Source organism: Mastomys coucha, unplaced genomic scaffold, assembly GCF_008632895.1.
Source record: "Mastomys coucha isolate ucsf_1 unplaced genomic scaffold, UCSF_Mcou_1 pScaffold5, whole genome shotgun sequence".
Lineage (NCBI taxonomy): Eukaryota > Metazoa > Chordata > Mammalia > Rodentia > Muridae > Mastomys > Mastomys coucha.
The window spans coordinates 35,031,460-35,049,675 of NW_022196911.1; the positions used below are offsets into that span (position 1 = coordinate 35,031,460).

At 36.7% G+C, this 18,216-nt stretch overlaps 1 pseudogene; it reads right to left on the minus strand.

Moving 5' to 3' along the window:
• Window positions 1–8,483: 8,483 nt before the first annotated feature.
• Window positions 8,484–9,316, minus strand: LOC116077593 (annotated as a pseudogene).
• Between the last annotated feature and the right edge of the window lie 8,900 nt (window positions 9,317–18,216).

Sequence of the window (18,216 nt, forward strand, 5' to 3'; positions counted from 1 at the left end):
TCATTTTTAATCATTACTAATTTCATTAATGATCATTATTACATGTTCTAAATGCCTTTGGAGCTATTACTGGACTATTATACAGTACTTCTATTGATTATTCCAGTTGATTTTTCAGGAAAAAAGTACCAGAAGTAAGTCTAGGAGTCAATAATCAATATTCACTTTATACATGTCTCTGGGTATGTACAATAGACACACAGTCAGCCAACCAGCCAGAAAGATAGATGCTAGAAAGGTGGATGTATGTAGGTGAGTGGATGATAGATAAATAGATAAATAGAGAGAGATAGATACAGAGATAGAGAGATGATAGGTGGATGGGAGAAAGATGTATAGAAGTTTGAATTAATTATAGAAAGATAACTGTAGATTGATATAGACAAATAGTATGGAGTAAAATTCAGTATTATGGCTTTGAGTTCTAGGAAAGTTGCATACTACTTAATTGACTAATTGATTCTGTCAAGCAAGGTTTGGATAACATGAAATTTGTAGCCTCTCTAAGCTAAGTTTTAGAGGCCAAAAGATGTCATTGTGAAGAAGTCCCATTGAGTGTTGCATAAATGAACTGGTGTCAGACCAAAGGTCTGTAACAACGATTTGTACCTGCAACTCTGCAGCCTACTGTCTCAGCTCAAAAGAAATTGAGAAGCAATGCAACTCTGCAGTACTGATCAATGCCTTTGACTATTAGTAAGAGTGGTCTAATCCATTCTTCCTCCTTTCACAGCTAGCCACATTCTGACAACATTAGAGTCACCTGGTTTAGAGGATAAGAACCAACCCAAATGCAAAGTAGTAACAGTGCTGTTGGGTAGTTTGGGGCAGTCAAATCACCATTGTCTCCTTAATTATATCACACTATTCTGGCATCTGAATTCAGACCCAAAATAACAGCACCATCTTTCTCTAGGAAATATAGACAGGTGGGCATGATTTTATACCTGAGCTGTCAGCTCTTAGCTGACACTTATGTGAAAACCTAAATGTGTTTCTCTTAAGGGATTCCAAACATCCTACCTTTCAGTGCAAGTTTCCATGAGACTGAGGATAAGCCACTTTTTTTTTTATTTGCCAGTAGAGCAAGTTAATTTTGAGAGAAAAGTTTAATTAAGATTAAACAAACTTAGAGTGTTTGTTAGCCTAAAGGCACAATGCTCTGAAAGCAAATGAATTGCAGGATAATTGCCACCATGAACAATATTTTCATGTGCACAAGCTTACTACTGTATATCTTAAATTAACTTCACATGTCTTCATCTCCACAAGGAATGCATAGACTAACTAAGAAACTGTGGGATTTCCAAATACCTAGCAGGCTTTACTGTGGGTATTTACAGTTTCATTTTTAAGTGGGAAAAGGCTTAGGTTAAGAAAATGAATTAGTACGAAGTACAAAATTGGCTGTGTTAAAATACAACTTTAGAAGTGAAATCTTCCTCTTTTACTTTGGAAAATGAACATCCATAATTAAGAGTGAGAGTGTCAACATAAACAAGGGTGGGAGAAATGAAAATCGACTGAAAGAGCAAAATTAGATACTGGAATCCTAAGTGGGTACGTCATCGTTTTATGGAACAGGAGATGTAAGCTCTCCTCAATGAGAGACTTCTATTAATAGGAGACATTTAAAAGGCATCTGTATGCAGTAAAAGCTTGAGAGATTTAGGTTATATCTTTGGAAAAGGGAAAACTGCTTAGATTGTAATTCTATGTATTAAATGGAACTCCTTAGATAGCAGTAGGGGGAGGGGTGTTAAATTTTGTATTATAATCTCACAACATAATGACCAGACAATGAGCCTCATCACAGGAGTTCTAAATATTCCAAATGTTTCTTCACTTGAAATGGTAATAATATAGTTAGCTTCTTAATTGAGTGGAAACATCAGATGATGACTTGGGTGAGGTTAGCCTGTCAGTACATTGTATCAGCTCATTTCCAGTGAATTTAGATATTAGGGGGAAAAATCACACCAATAATCAGCTCTAGGAGCAGAAGTTAAAAGGAGGTTTGCAGATGGGTTAATTGTAGGGAAGCTATCTACAAAAGGGAATTCCTTGACTGTGTAGATTGGTAAACAATGAGAACGATGTGTGCATTTCTGTGAATCGGTTAAGTACAATGATTGAAACTTACTCAGAGGGGGACGTGTTTTATGGAGGGCGTGCTTTGCTCTCTGTGACTTATCACACAACAAATCCTTGAAGAAATGTCAAAGTCATGCACTCTACTTAAAAAGTCAGAAAACACGTGAAAGATGAAAAAGTAGGTGAATGTATATCTATTATTCTTTTCTAAGAAGAAAATTAGCTGCTTGGTAATATAACTTCGGTAAGTGGGTGGACAAATTAAAAAATCTATTATCTGATATATATTTGTTATATATGTAACATATGTTTATATATATATGTATACATATGCACATTCATAATTAATTGCATGTTTTATAGACATGGGAATAGCATATTTAATATTATAGAATTGGGATATCATAAATCCAGTGGAAACCTTACCTTAACTCTTTTTATTAATTGCTTTCTTTTTTTCCTTTTTTATTGGTTATTTAATTCGTTTACATTTCAAATGTTATCCTCCTTTCAGTTTCTCCTCTGTAAACTCCCCATCCTATGCCTCTTCCCCCTGCTTTTACCCACCCACCTACACACCCACTCTAGATTCACTGACTTAGCATTCCCATGGATTAGGGCATCAAGCCTCCACAGGACCAAGGGCCTCCCCTCCCATATAAGCCAATCCTCTGCTGCATATATGCAGCTGGAGCCGTGGGCCCCTCCATGTATACTCTTGGATTGGTGATTTAGTCCCTGGGAGCTCTGGGGGGGGGGCTGGTTGACAATATCAATTGTTCTTCTTCCTATGTGGTTGCAAACCCCTTCAGCTCCTTCAGTCCTTCCTCTAACTCCTCCTTTGGGGTGCCTGTGCTCAGTCTGATGGTTGGCTGTGAACATCCATATCTGTATTGGTAAGGCTCTGGCAAAGTCTCTCAGGGGACAGCTATTTTAGGCTCCTGTCAGCAAGCTCTTCTTGGCATCAGCAATAGTGTCTGGGTTTGGTGTCTGCAGATGGGATAGATCCGTAGGTGGGGCAGTCTCTGGATGGCCTTCAATCTCTGTTCTACTCTTGGTCCCTGCATTTCCTTTATACAAGAGCAATTCTAGGTTAATATTTTTGAGATGGGTGGATGGCCCCGTCCCTTAAGAGGGAGCTGTGCCTAACCACTGGATCTTATCTCTACAGGCTCTACAAGTTTTGTGGAAAATACAAAGCATTTTGAGCTAATAGCACAGCTCTCCACAACTCCAAGTAAAACAGAATCACGTGGCCTCAGGCTTGATCTTAAATCTATGTCTTCTATGCATTACCTATTTAACCTATAGGAAAATAAACTGCATACTCTATTTTTTCTTTCTCATGTACGTCTTGAACATAGCATTAAAATAACTGAATAGTTATCAATTAAATATGGATTAGAGACTAGACAGAAAATAGCTAACATTTGCTTTTTAGACTCTGACTCAAAATAATGATCTTTAGTTTTGTCCATTTCCTAAACATCTCATGATTTCTTTCTTTTTCCAGTAGACTATATCTATACTATGTGTTTTGTTTGTTTGTTTGTTTGTTTTTCTTTTGTTTTGTTTAGTTATCTCTAGACGAACATCTAGGGTAATTCTATTTTCATGTTGTTGTGAATAATGTAGCAATGAACATAATGTAAAGTCCTTTGAATATACCTGTCAGAAGTGGTATCCTTGGGTCATATGCCAATATGTTTTGAGTTTTCCATAGTACCTACTTACGTTCTCACCAGCAGTATATCAGTTCCTGTGTGCCCATGTCCTCATCAGCATTAACAATGTAGTCTGTTTCCATGGTGACTACCATTCTTACTGAAGTATGATGCGATCTTGAGCAGTCTCAAATTTTACTTCATGAAAGTTATGAATTTTATACATATTTTCAAGGATTTGTTAGGTACATTGCTTGTAAGAACTATCTTAGCAGTTTTATTCTAAAAAGTATTTAACCTTTAAACAAACCATCATTCTTACATGATGAATGCAGGTCAATATTAATGAAAATTAGTTTGATAAACTATAAAATTGTTTTGGTAATCCAATTCCACAGAAATATCAAATATACTAATTAATTCATAAATGACATATACAACTTTCATAATTTGTGCACCATCAAGACTTAACATCAATACTGTATAGAATATGAAAAATAAGCTTTAAATTTGAATCATTTTCCAGTGTTACAATGTAGCTACTAGATGGAAATCTGTCCCTGTATTTCAGCAGGGTATTTAGTTCATTTACTTATACGAAATATCCTGACATATTCAGACTATGTCTTTTTGTACTGCTGAGATAAGTGAATCTTTTTGAAAGGCATTACTGAGCCCTCCTAGGTTTCAAATGGGACACATATATATTATTTTGGTTTTTCTTGTTGTTGTTTTGTTTTTTGTAAAAAAGCAATATTAATTGCTCCTCAGCTCTACAATGACACATACAAAGTGTCCAGTTATTGGCATGCACTGAGAACTTAATGTCAGGGAAGGCTCTAGGCTAAAATGTTTTGCATGCAGCATTTCATTTAAATACGTCAGAAGCCATGGGCTCTGGGTACCATTGTCTTATGGAGGGTAAAAACAGTGCTTCAAATGGGAAGGTTACAAACTTCCTGACCAGCTCAACTCTTTCGTTAACAGCTGTCAAAGTTCGGAGATTCTAAGTTCTTAATAACATCATTAGTTTTCATATGTTAGTGGAGAATTGAAGTAAGTGGATATCAGTTGATGATATCCAAGGTAAGTTGAATTAATTGTTTTCAAATGAAGCATATATACACTGAGACAAAACAAATGCCAGAATAACATACCAACATTAAAGTTCATCCAAACCAAATGCTAGTTTTAGTTTTGTACACATCACTTCCCAACTGCCTCACTGATTCCTGTTTCTCCTTTCTTTATTGAGTTTTGCTGATACAGAAATAACGTGTAAGCATTTTTGGTTAATGACTGTATTTTCTTTAAAATAAGACAAATTGTTATGTTTCTTAACTTTTGCTGCCCAATGAAACCATTTCATCTTAAAACGGGAACCATTTAATTCTACATTATATTGATTAAACTTAGGCCATTATAGTTTCAACATTAAAAAAAAAACCACTATAGAGTTTTTCCATCATGCATAACATATTATCAAACACAGACAAGGAGTCTTAGCATAATGAGAGTGTTTTGCAAATGAGAAATTATAGATAATTGCTGTTTGTTCTTGTTTTCATAGAATGAAGTGTAATTATTATTAACAAGAGGCTTGTTTCAATAATTATTTCTAGTTATCCCAGGGCACAAATGCATTGAAGCAGAAACAATGCATTTCCATTCAGAGTGGTTTTTTTTTCCCTAGATTATCTCTAATCTCTGCCAGGGCTTATGCATGAATGCTTGTTCTCAGCATGGGCTGGTCTGGCACGATGCAAGCAGGGATGCGTTTGCTGACGTGACTATCCCTCCATTCCTTTCATTATTCAGGAAAAACTGTCTTATCATACATAAGCAGTATAGGACTGCTATTTTATAAGCCTGAATATTATTGGAACTTTAGATTACAAATTACTAAGGATTACCACAGTGTAAAGTGACAACTTATGTGTGTGACTTTCTACACATTGAAATCTGTTTTGCTTTGAAGTAGTAATGGCATTTAGTAAATATAAGAGAATATAATATTGTTTATATGCCAAGAATATGGAGTATAGTCAAGCTAGTTGCTAAATACTTAATACCTTGTACCTTAACTCATCCTTAGATTTCTTTCACTGCAGTAACTGACAACACAATAAGGAGATGCTGGGGGCCCATGATTTACTCCTGATCCTGTGTTGATCACTATGCATCATCTTAGTCAATCCCATGGAACTCTTAATTTTAGTGTTCTTTTGCATCAAGGAATCCCAGTATGGTTAGAATCTCAACTATGGCCCCCACAGAGCAAGCACCACTTGGAGCTCTTTTATCTTAGAGGTGTTGCACTTGTGTTCCCACTCCAATTTTCTGCCTTCATATGCAGAAATGGGACCCTAAGGAGAGTTGGCCCTTAATGGCAACCTTTGCTGCCTAGCGTATAAATACCTGACTATAAAATTTACCAATTTTTAATGGTATACATGCTATTAATCACATTAAATTGCTGTTCCTTTATGAGTTGGTAGAAACAATTCCATCAACTGGATATAGTTATGATTATCATTAATACCATTAGTTCTAAGGATTGTACTTGGTAGCTCACATACAGTATACAGAACTCCCACCGTTAAGCTCTTTCATTAGCTCCCAAGTATGTACTATCATCTGTGCTGGCTAGTCTTTATGTTGACTTGACACAGGAAATAGAGTTTTCTGAAAGGAAGGGACCCCAGTTGAGAAAATGTCTCTATAAGACCTGGCTGCAAGCCATTTTCATAATTAGTGATTGATGAGAGAGGGTCCAGCCAATTGAGGGTACTGCTATCCCTGTGCTGGTAATCCTCGGTTCTATAAGAAAGCCACCCGAGCAAGCCGTGCGGAGCAAGTAAGCAGCATTCCTCCATGGCCTCCTCCATCAGCTCCTGCCTCGAAGATCCTGCTGTGTGTTTGTTTGCTGTCCTGAATTTCTTTGATGAGGAACAGTGCTGAGGAAGTTTAAGCCAAAAATGGAAAGTGAAACAGAACAACCAAGATGTGTTCTCAATTCCAGGGAGTGGTGATGCTGGGGCTTTAACATAACAAGCTATCAAAGGGATATAATACGTTTATGAATTTTTTTCTATACCTGGAGTTAAATAGTATATGACAAACTATTACCTTTATGTTTTTCATAAATACTTGTTTATGAAAATTACATTCAAAGCAAGGACTCAGGCAAAAGTCCTATGTGGAGAAATGTATAAAATGTGGCACAGAGACTCTGAAATGGGACTAGAGGAATCCAGATAGACATGTGGGAGGTTTCCTTTCTGATGGATATAGCTTGGATATAGAGAGTTAATTTAGGGAGGTGTTGGATTCCTATGATGTCAGATACCGTAATGGACAGGATAGAAAGCCATTGTTATAGCCACACCAACAGGCATACTGACCTAAATTAAATTAGGATAATTTGCATCAATAAAACAATGACCTTCCCAGAAGAAGTAGACTATATGGCAAGGGCCTTATACAAAGACGTTTTACAGTCTCAGATATACCACCTTTTCAATGAGAAAATTGTTTATTGCTTATCATCATAGAATGACCCAGATTGGCATGGGACAAACACTGTAACCTGGAGTTTTGTTTGGGTTTGGTTTTCTGATTTTGATGTTTGATTTTTAAGGGTTGTTTTATTTGTTTTTGGTTTTCTTTTGTTTTGGGATTTTGTTACTCTTGTTTGTTTTGCAATGGCTCTGACTTTAAAAAAGCTTTTAAGCACAGACAAACTATAGAAAAGTTCATTTGTCTAGCATCTACCATATTAAAGGAATTTAAGAATTTTTAATATATGTTCAGATGTACTTTTTTTTTTAAAGAAAATGTTCTAAAATGCATATTTTATTCCGTATCATTATATAGTAGTTACATTCAGTTATAATACTTTATTTGTTTGGTTGGTTGGTTTTTGTTTTTTGTTTTTCAAGACAGGGTTTCTCTGTGTAGCCCTGGCTGTCCCGGAACTCATTGTGTAGACCAGGCTGGCCTTGAACTCAGAAATTCGCCTGCCTCTGCCTCCCAAGTGCTGGGATTAAAGGTAGTCATAACTCTTAAGAAAATGCCTTTTCTTTACCAATTACATATGTAATGCCTAGGACTTTTACCCTGACATGGAGAACTAGAAAGGGGGAGATCCACATGCAGAGCACTCCTCGCTGAGTTGGAAGGGCTGTAAGCACTTCAGTTGCGAAGGAATGGGACTCTTACATGAACAATGTGACTGTCACACCCTTGGCTTTAGTGGACACAGGCATGTAAAACCCATAATGTCTTGCAGTACAACCCAAACAAGAGAAATTAGTGCTGTATGGAAATCCGAATGGTGTAATATTGAACAGAAGACCTCAATGGTCCTTTTGTTAAAATTAGTATCACTCCACACTTGTCTCCAACATCAGTATTCTTGGTGATTCCACCATGGGGACTCTGGCTAGAAATCCTTCTGTTTCTGTGAGGCTTCTTACACTGGCCAAGCAAACTACAGGTCTAAACTCAAAGAAGTGGGGTCATGTCAACCTGGAAATGGCACATTTTAAATAGGTGTCCAGACTTGGGCTTGGCTTTCTCTGTGTCTTTCCCCACTCCCTGCCCCAGATGGCTCTGTAGATGTTTCAGTGATAGTGGTAAAAGTATACAAAAATGAATTGTAACCAGGTGTTTAAAAAATGAAAAAAAAAAAAAAACAATACAAGGGAAATGAGAATGTGGCCACTAAGGAGGCTTCCACATGTCATCTAGCTTCAATAAAATCAAGTCTGATACATGATGCATACTGAGATTTTCTTCTTTGCCATGAGCCAAAATGATTTCTACGTCATCAATGCTTTTCTGCAATTTAGATACTTCTCTCTGCCAACTTGGCCCGAGTCTCAGCATTTTTCATCTTGTCAGAAAGAATCTTGATGTCCTTCTCTTTGTCTTCCTTCTGAGAGTTATTTATATTTTGCAGCCATCAATGCGTTCAAGGTTTGGCAGCTGTCGACCTTTGCCTTCAGAGAGCTCAGCCCGCTTTCCAGTACTTTCCTGATCATGAATAATGACCAGCTTACTGGCCACCTCTTCGTACTTGAGGTCAGCATCTTCAGCAATATGCTTGGCCTCCTTCCTAAATTTCCTAGACTTCCTAAATTTCTGTCTTGTCTTCATTTTTTTGGACTCAGCTTTCAATGACTTTTCATGCCTTTCTTGCTCTCTTTTGCAGCCTTCTCAGCCTCTTCTAGCTTCTGCAGAGCTGTGGTCAAACGTTCCTAAATACAATCTCACTCCTCTTCAACCAACTGGAGGCATCTCTTCAGAGAAGCTACATCAGCTTCAGCATCTGTAGTTTTTTTTTCTTCCTGCAGTTCCAGTTTCTCCTGCACATCTTTGAGAGCCTTGGAGTATCTGTCCAGTTCATCTTCGGTACCCTTGAATTTCTTTTGCAGTGACTCCAGCTAATCTTCCAACAGGTTGCTGCAGTCTTTTGCCACCTTCTTGTCTGACTCTGCCTGTTCTGGTAGATTCAAGTTCTCTTTGTGGAAAATCCTTTTCTTGATGGAGTCCATGATGGTGATGCTGAGGGTCCCTCAGGAAGGGGAGGGAGAGGAGATGCTAGTGCAGTGGGGTGGACAACTGGGAGTGCCCCTATGTATGTGTTGTTTAAAAGTTATTTTCACCTTTAGAATATGATGTATTTTGAATTTAACATATTAAGTACCCCATTCATTACATTTGAAATTCATATATAAAATAGTAATATAGAGACAGATATAGACATAGATATAGATGATATTGACAGTTCTATCATGGAAGCAAAACCAACTGTGACAATGTATTTTGGAAGGGTGATGTACACGTACAGGGACCTGTGACAACACCCCTAAGAATCTAGTAAGATTCTTAAGTAGATAAATGAGTGAAATAAAAAATATAGGGCCAGCAAGATGGCTTAGCAGGAAAACATTACTTATTATCAAATCTAACAACATGAGTTCATTCACCAGGACTCATGAGGTAGAAGAAGAGAATCAACTCTGGTAGACCCTTGTCCATACAATTAAAAAATAATTAAAGAATGAATATAGAGTTGCCTTGGAGATTCTGACAGGGGGGCACACCCTTGATGAAAGATGAGTTCTCTTCTATTGGGCAAGACTGCCTTCCTTCAACTCAGCATGCATCTTCAGGAACAATACAAGTGGGGAGGGAAGAAAGGGGACAATCATTCAACCAGCCAGATCAGCCTGGAGATCAAAAGCTTTACTGATGTCACAGCCAGCTCTTGCTCAATGCAGTTAGCAACTTATTTAAAAGAGAATTAGTCATAAGAGAACAAGCTACCTTCTACATCCATAGTAAAGATCAATACAATAGAGTTTTGTTGTAAAACATTAGAATAGAATGCTTAGGAAACTTAACTAATTTTGGGACTGGGTGGTTATCTTAGGCTACAGTAGAGGCATTAATTGAAGCTATGTCATCAAGCTACATTTTAAAGGACCCCAATAAAAGTATAAGGCATCTACAGAATTGCTTATTCTATTTCCAACTTACAGAATGAAAATGGAAGTATTCTTCATTAGCTCTATCTTGCTTCTGTTACAAGCATTGACCAGTGACACACTGATCTATGCTAAAAAGCTCTCTTGTTCATAGTACCTATGTGCTGAAATATGCTTTTACACAAACATGTATTTTGTGTGCTCATTCTTTTTTGTAATCACATCAATTAATTATGCATTAAGTTTGTGTATCTTAATGACTTATTTAAACTCATTATATAAGCATAATTATATTACAAAAATGTGAGGCAGAGAGAGAAAAAGAAAAGCTAGGGGGAAATCTTCTGTAAATAGATATTCATGGGTAAAATTAGCAACGCAGAGAAAATTTCAGTGAAGATGAGGCTCTGGCTGGGGTTCTGCCAAATATTTCCAGCAGAGCTCCTTGACTGCTCTTTTTAACACTGTGAAAAGTTGATTTCAAATGTTGATCAGACCTAAAAATAAATAGAAGCAAATACTCTCGCCAAAAATAAAATGATCTCATTAGAACTTCTCCCTCCCTATACCACCCTCTCAGAAAATTTCTAGCACAGTAATCCACAGATGCGTGTGTACTGTGGCACACCATCTTCCTCTTACACACCCACAGGCTCACACCCTTTTCAGTAGTAGCACTCACACTAGGCAAGCAGCTGACTTGCCCTAGGAATGAAGGAGAAAAAATATCCTCCCAATGCGGCCTTGGCTATGGATGTCTCTCAACCACAAGACGGAATAAAGTCTGTATTTCCACCCTGCTATCAGCAGGCAACAGCTAAAAGGCCATCAAGCACCAGGCACTCTCTAAAATGCAACATATGTAAATCTCATTTAACCTTTAGCAGACATACACAGGGAAAATGCTACTGGGACTTCACAGATGAGGAGACGAGGTGGGGATCTGCTGAGGCGGCTTAACTAGAAAATGTCAGGTCAGGTGTCCTTGTGCTGAAGTCAGCTCTCTTGACCATTGTATTGCAGAGATAACAGTGAAGAAGGCTCAAGTCACTTCTCTTGATGCACTTTCATTTGTAATGGAATAAAGAGCAGTCCCCACGGTGACCATAGGTCAGATGAGGGCCATTGAGAAGAGCCAGGTTAAGTGGCAGATGAGAAGCAAAGTCACCCAGGTGCTTATGTTTATTTAGGCTCTTTAATTATTAAAGAGCAAAAATACAATATTTAATGTAAACAATAGCTCAAACAAGCACCACCGAACTAGAAATTTTTAACATACACCCAGGAACCTAAGTCAGTGAGAACTGCAAACAAACAAAAATCAGAAAGCTTCATTGAAAATGAAGCCATGAGGTGGACTCATTTTGAGTTTGCGTTTCTCCAAGGCACCAATCTAAAGAGGACTTGGCAGCTGAATTATCTCATGGTGAACCTATTAAAGATTCATAGTTCCTGGAGTTTTAATTGGGTGTGATTGATCCCCATTAGAGAATTTGTGGGAAGCAAAGTGGTCTAAGTGGTTCTCCCTCACTCTGATTAAAGACTGCCCATGCTCACTGGGCATGATCATGCACACAATATGAAATATTGCTTTCTGAAAACAATGTTGGTAATGATAGAAGTTAGACTTTCATAGGAAGCATGTTGAAAGGTCCCATCTCTAAGAAAACAATACAAACCAAAAGTATCTGTCAGTTTAAATCATTTATAAAGAAGTCTTACTTTCTGTTGCTTAACATATAGATTATTATCAAATATATTTTATTCTTAATTGCGTTTGTGTTTATTAGTATAAACTTCACAGCAAAGCTGTAAACACTCCTGAATAAATCCAGAATCTTAAGAAGCTTTTAAGAAAGTAAAGACTTGGCTTAAGCTCCAACATAGAGACAATAGAAAGCAATAGCCCCAGTAATTATGAGGTCATTAAATTTCACCTCTACCAGTTTCTTTGAGTACATTTTGAAAAAATATTCAAAATATATCATTTTGTGTGTACATATATCATCTTATATATGTAAGACAGAAATGCATGAAAATCATCTAAGTGCACGGCAATACTATCTCTAAATAATTTAACAGTACTCTTTATGTGTGTGTGTGTATATACATACATATCTTCAATATATATCCTGCTTTAGTTTTCTTATGGAAATATATTAATATTTTTTGAATTAAGAACCATATAAGATCAATTGCAGATGAGTACCTGAATTATTTACTAATGTGTAGATTAATACCCTTTCTTTGCAAATTTGAGTTACATTAAAGAGAATGTTTGTACTATATATCCTCCTGTAATTTAGATATTTCATTCTTTGTTTCTTTCTTTATAAATGATTTCACTATAAACTTCTTGAAGGCCTGATTGAAACTTGTTGTGTAGACCAGGTCTGACCACTTCTCTGCCTCCTGGATTCTGGGAATAAATTTACACATCTCCATGCCCAGACCATTCTAGATCTCTTGATACGTTCTACTCTTTAGATTACTGACTCTGTTTACCTGCATCTGTGGTGACATTCCATACAGAGGACAGATAAGAGTTCCTGTTTCTGGTTTGATTATGCAGGATAAGAATATTTTATTCTTTCTACATGAACTCATTTATGTGTATCTGCATTAAGAAAATGTGTAATGCGAGTTTATGTGTTTATCTTTCTAACTTTAGCTTCCATGGGTTGTCATGGCCAGGATAAATGATTCCATTTTAGATTATAAGACAATGACATCTCAATGATGTCATTTCTTCATTGGCGATCATCTGCACTTATTTCTACCTCAAGAGAAATGTGTATTCCTTAACAATTTTTTGACTACTCTGCAGCACCAAATGCATCAAGTATAATAAAAATACTTGATTCCATCCCCCCCTTTATTTGCCTCTTTTCAAAATAATGAGTTATATAATGGCGTAGGAGAGCTTTTGTTTGTTTGTTTTTATATTTGCTGCTCTTACTATTTTGTAGCATGAAACACTTCACAGCTATTATCTTCCTGGTGATTAAATGTTGAAGACTGAGCATCAGAGTTGACTGTTGACGCCTCAGCTGTTTGGAAGAGGCCCTAAGAGACTAGCAGTGCTTCCTGGTGTTCTGGCATGAAATGTTCCTGGCTGGTTTTGATGTTTCCTCCTCTAGACTGGATGCAACATTCTCCAGGGAGTTCTGATTCTTTTAAATAGGAAATGGCACTTGAGTTCTACAGGCCAGTGGTAAGGCATTCAGCTGTTCTCAAAGTACATTAGAGGAGACAGAATAAATGTTTTCAGCAGCCTTATCCAAGCAAGTATAATTTCAGATCAATCAAATGTTTCCTATCTTTCTTTGAATTTGTTCTTTGAATTTATTTGGTATATTTCCTACTTTTGGCAAGCTATTCATCATTTATGTAGTATAAACAACTAACTTGTTGAGGTAATGTTAAAAAGGAATACATTTCTGATTTAAAACTCAGACAATTGCCAAAGAACATTTGATTTTTATCTATAGTTTTACAATGCAGTTTCAGAGATGCTCCTTAGAATGCTTAAGAATTGACTTAGTTATTTTATTCACTTGCTGAGATTTATTTAATTTAGGATTTGGGGAAATAAACACTGCAAACTTTTTACTGTTTGAAGATGTTCTCCATTTTTATATCTTTCATGTAGTTTCAGAAACAATGCAGAGCTAAAGATAAAACGATAAAGTATACTGAATATCATAGGCTGGACCACAGGTAACAAAAGACAAGTTGCTTTCTGTATTTAACACTGTTATTAATGTATATGTTTAAGTATGTTGCAAATATAATTCAGAGTGGTTTTTGCATTTTACTTTTTCTATATCACCTTAAAAAAATCTCTTGTTTCCCTTCTCAGCTATGGCTTATAAGTGAGTCACATAAACCTGTGTTCTACTGGAAAATAAGAGAACTCCTTTTCTGCTTCTATGAAGTAGCTTGACTTGGGCTGACATCTACCTTCAAGAGACCTGTGAGGTCTTGATTGTGATTTTACTGTTGGAGGACAGCAAAGCCACCAAGCTTGAGAGAGCAAGATGTTAGATGAACAGGAATTGTTCTTCAGGAAGCTTGTCCTGTTTGCATTTCCTATGCACTTCCTAAATGGGGGTTGGTGGGATAGGGAATACACAGAGCAAAGAAAATTACATGTTACCACATAATAATAAAACCAGTGGACTTGAAAGGATGTGTAATAGCATCTTAAGCATGTTCAGAAGAAAATACATTGTCTTTGACAATGGCAGTGACAGGCTGGAGAGATGGCTCAGCAGTTAAGGGCACTGATTGCTCTTCTAGAGGTCTGAGTTCAATTCCCAACAACCACATGGTGGCTCACAACCATCTGTAATGGGATCCGATGCCCTCTTCTGGTATGTCTGAGGACAGCTACAGTGTACTCATAAGCATAAATCTTTAAGAAAAAAAAAACTTTAAGAAAAAACAATGACAGTGACAGGTACTTTTACCAGACAAACAAATATGAACAAAAGACTAAAAAGAGACATATTTAAATTACTGAAAGTGGTTGCCATAGTGTGCAACTGTCCTTTGGGTAAGGAGAAAACCAAAACAGTTCTACAAAAGGAAAGGGAAGGTCTGGAGTCATGGCTTATTATGTATAAGCACTAGCATGAGGTTCGGAGCTGAGATATGAGTATCTACTTAAAAGCTGGCCATGGTCATGCATGTGCCTTTACCTTTTATCCCTGTGTGCGATTGAGACAAGTAGATGACTTACGTGTTACCACATAATAATATGTGCTAATTTATACTTCAGCTCAAGGAAATAAAGTAGAAGGAATCATGCACTGATGTTCATAACTGGGCATACAGGTGGATATAAACACATCCAAAGAAAGAGAGGAAGAGAGGAGGAAAGAGAAATAAAGGAAGAAAGAAAGAAAGAAAGAAAGAAAGAGAGAAAGAAAGTAAGTAAGAAAGAGGAAGAGAGGGAGTCATAGAGAGAGGAAGAGAGGGAGGGAGGAAAGGAAGAAAAGAAACAGGCAAGACATGGTGAGGCATAAAATTTGTCAAATTAAATGAAAAGCTATAAAGTGTTTTTTGAGTTGAAGAAAATAATAACAGATACAAGAAAGGAAGCAGGGATAGAAAACAGAAAACAATAAACATAGAAAAGAAAGTAAAAAATATGATTGTCCACATTAATAATAATGCTCTCTTTCTGCCATAAATCACATAAAAGATTAAAACATTAATATACTGACAAGAACAAAAATACCTAGAAGTAGGAAAGTAAACATAAATAATCAAGGATATCAGCACCACTAGGGCATTGACCTAGCAGAAAGAGGGAAACAAAGCCAGAATGCACTAGGCAACCTGAAAACTTCAGGTCAGTGTTAACCAACAGTGAATCTAAGTGAGAAATAAAGCTATTTATGATGACTATCTGCTGGATGTGCTGTTTTTCCCCAATAAAGTAGGAATATTTCCCAAAGTGATGACATGTGGCACAATCAGGAAATTTCACTCCATGTCATAGGAATGAAGTCACATTCGATATTACATCAGAAGAGCAGAACTAAGCTTATGAGCAGCAAGCTGAGAGTGTCTCCTCAATTAACTGCCAATAAACAAAGCTGCAAAGCAGATCGCTGCTCAGGTAAAGACTGACAATGGAGCTGTTAAAATATTCTAACTGTAGAGTTTCCAAGAAAGCAAGGCAAAATACTCAAAGAAATATGGTAGATGTCTCTTAATAATGGTGTGCAAATGACACGCAAAGAAATAACAAATACTTTTTCAATGTAGCTTAGTTACACTCCTGTCATGTAGGCTGTTAATGGAGCACTCCACAGTTCAGCTGCTTCATTTAGTGCTGTATAAATGCAGTGTGTGTTAGATTTAATTGAGGCAACTACTACCCATGGAAGGTGATCTCAGTGTCCTAGGGCTACAGACTCTGAATCCCCTGAAAAAGGCAGCCGTTGCCAAAGTTGAATGAGTTCCTGTACATGCCTTGATCGACAAATAGCTCATCTGACGCTTAACGTGAACCGGGAGTGAGAACAATTAGCGTGGTGGATGCTACTTTAAGGGAAAAATGTTTTCTTCACACAGCAGATGCAGGAACATAAGGCCAGCAGTGGGTACCGATGCTAAACTGTCGCTGAATTACACAAAAACAACAGGCTCTCACAAAATAGCTAGTGTTTTCAAACTTGCAAGATTGGCTATGAGTCCTTTGCCAGCCTCCTTTAGAACGACATGATGTCCATTTATACTAATTTGTTTTGTCATACATTTATATTAGATGATAATTTATGGATCGAGCAGGAAATCTAACGTTGGCGTGACTCAAAGCTCGTAGGAAGACCACGACGTCAGTTCTTAATCCTTCTGCTTTTTCAGAGGTTGGCTCAGTTCATCCGTTTTGAATTCCAGTACCTTCTACGACACTGAGTTATTCTATAATACTCTTGTTGAACATGACGGCAATCATCTGCATTTCTGTGATTCACTCTAGAAGGTGAATTTATATTCAAGAACAGCTGAATCTCTACGTTACATTTTCAAATAAAAAAAAAAAGAATCCACAATCATAATACCTCTCATAAGCTAAGCAGAGGATTCTTAAATTTTGTTTTCTGAACACTTTACAACTTGTCTTAGAGTCACAGCTTATGCTAGGTTACAATATCCAGGTGAAAACTTACAGTCAAAATTATTCTTGAAATGTCCAAAAGATTTTATAAAATGTACAAAAGTTGTACGTATAGACCTCTGTGGTATTTTTAAATGCTGCAATATTTGTAAAGCCCAGAAGCAAGCTAAATTAAACTATGTGGAAACGGTCAGTGGTTGAGTGTTTATGCTTCCCTCATTTTTAAAAATCTCTGCCTGGTATACAAACATGCCTAAGTTCCTAATAGTTTGGAGTTTGATTCAAGAGAACAATGAGTTTGAGGGTTCTAAGTTTTTTATGCAAATAAGCCAAAATTGTTACTTTAAAAAACCCATAACAATCAAGTAAAAAGTAGACTACTGAGTTGGAGAGTTGTTTCAGCAGTCCAGTCTTCCCTCTCTGTAGAGGGCCTGAGTTCAGAGCCACCTTGGGCTCTGAGATGCTTGCTAATGTTCACACTCAAGTTTCAATGGTACCTGACATTTCTTGTCTACACAGGCTTCTGTCGTGCTGTGCACGCACCCACACATAAGTAAAATAATAAAAATAAATCTTTAACAGTATAGAATGCAGGTTCCATCTCCCAAATTCCTACAGATAAATGGCAGGGATTACTGGTGAATTCTACTTAAAATAAACTTGTTTCCTTGGTGTGAATTGTTCACATCTTCTCTTGAGTTATTACTGCATATTTAGTAATATAAGCATCTAGTGTAAACAAATAAGTTGTCTAAATATTTTAATTAAATTAAACATAAAACAATTCTAGTGTTCAAAAATTTTAAATCAAAATGTCACTTCTAAATGCTTTTAATAATAAAAATATGAATTTCAAATGACTAGCACAAATATTTTCATATATTTTTTTTTAATCCAGTAAGGCTTAAATGAACTGTCACAGTCATCACAGTTGAGAACTTTTCAGCCATAGGTTTTATTTGAAGTTCTATCTTTGCTTTCAGTTTCTTTTACCATCTTTATAGTTTAACATAATTTTTCTGGCTGTGTGATATTGATTATTTCCTCTCCCCAACGCTTTCTGTCTCCTATACTTTTGCATATCAAATTTTATTGACATACTTTCCTTTGTCTTTTGATTTCTACCTTCAGTCTTCCCTTTCCCAAACTGATGACCTACAGGATTAAAGACATCTTCCCAAGATTTCGATTTCTTTCACTCAGGCAGGTGAGTTGTCTCCCTCTCTTAAGCTGTAATGGTTTTCTTTCAAGTTCTACATGTACAACTTTTAAACTTTAGGCTAAAATGACTACTTCTTTGTAAAACAACTATTTCTTGATAGTTTATCCCTGA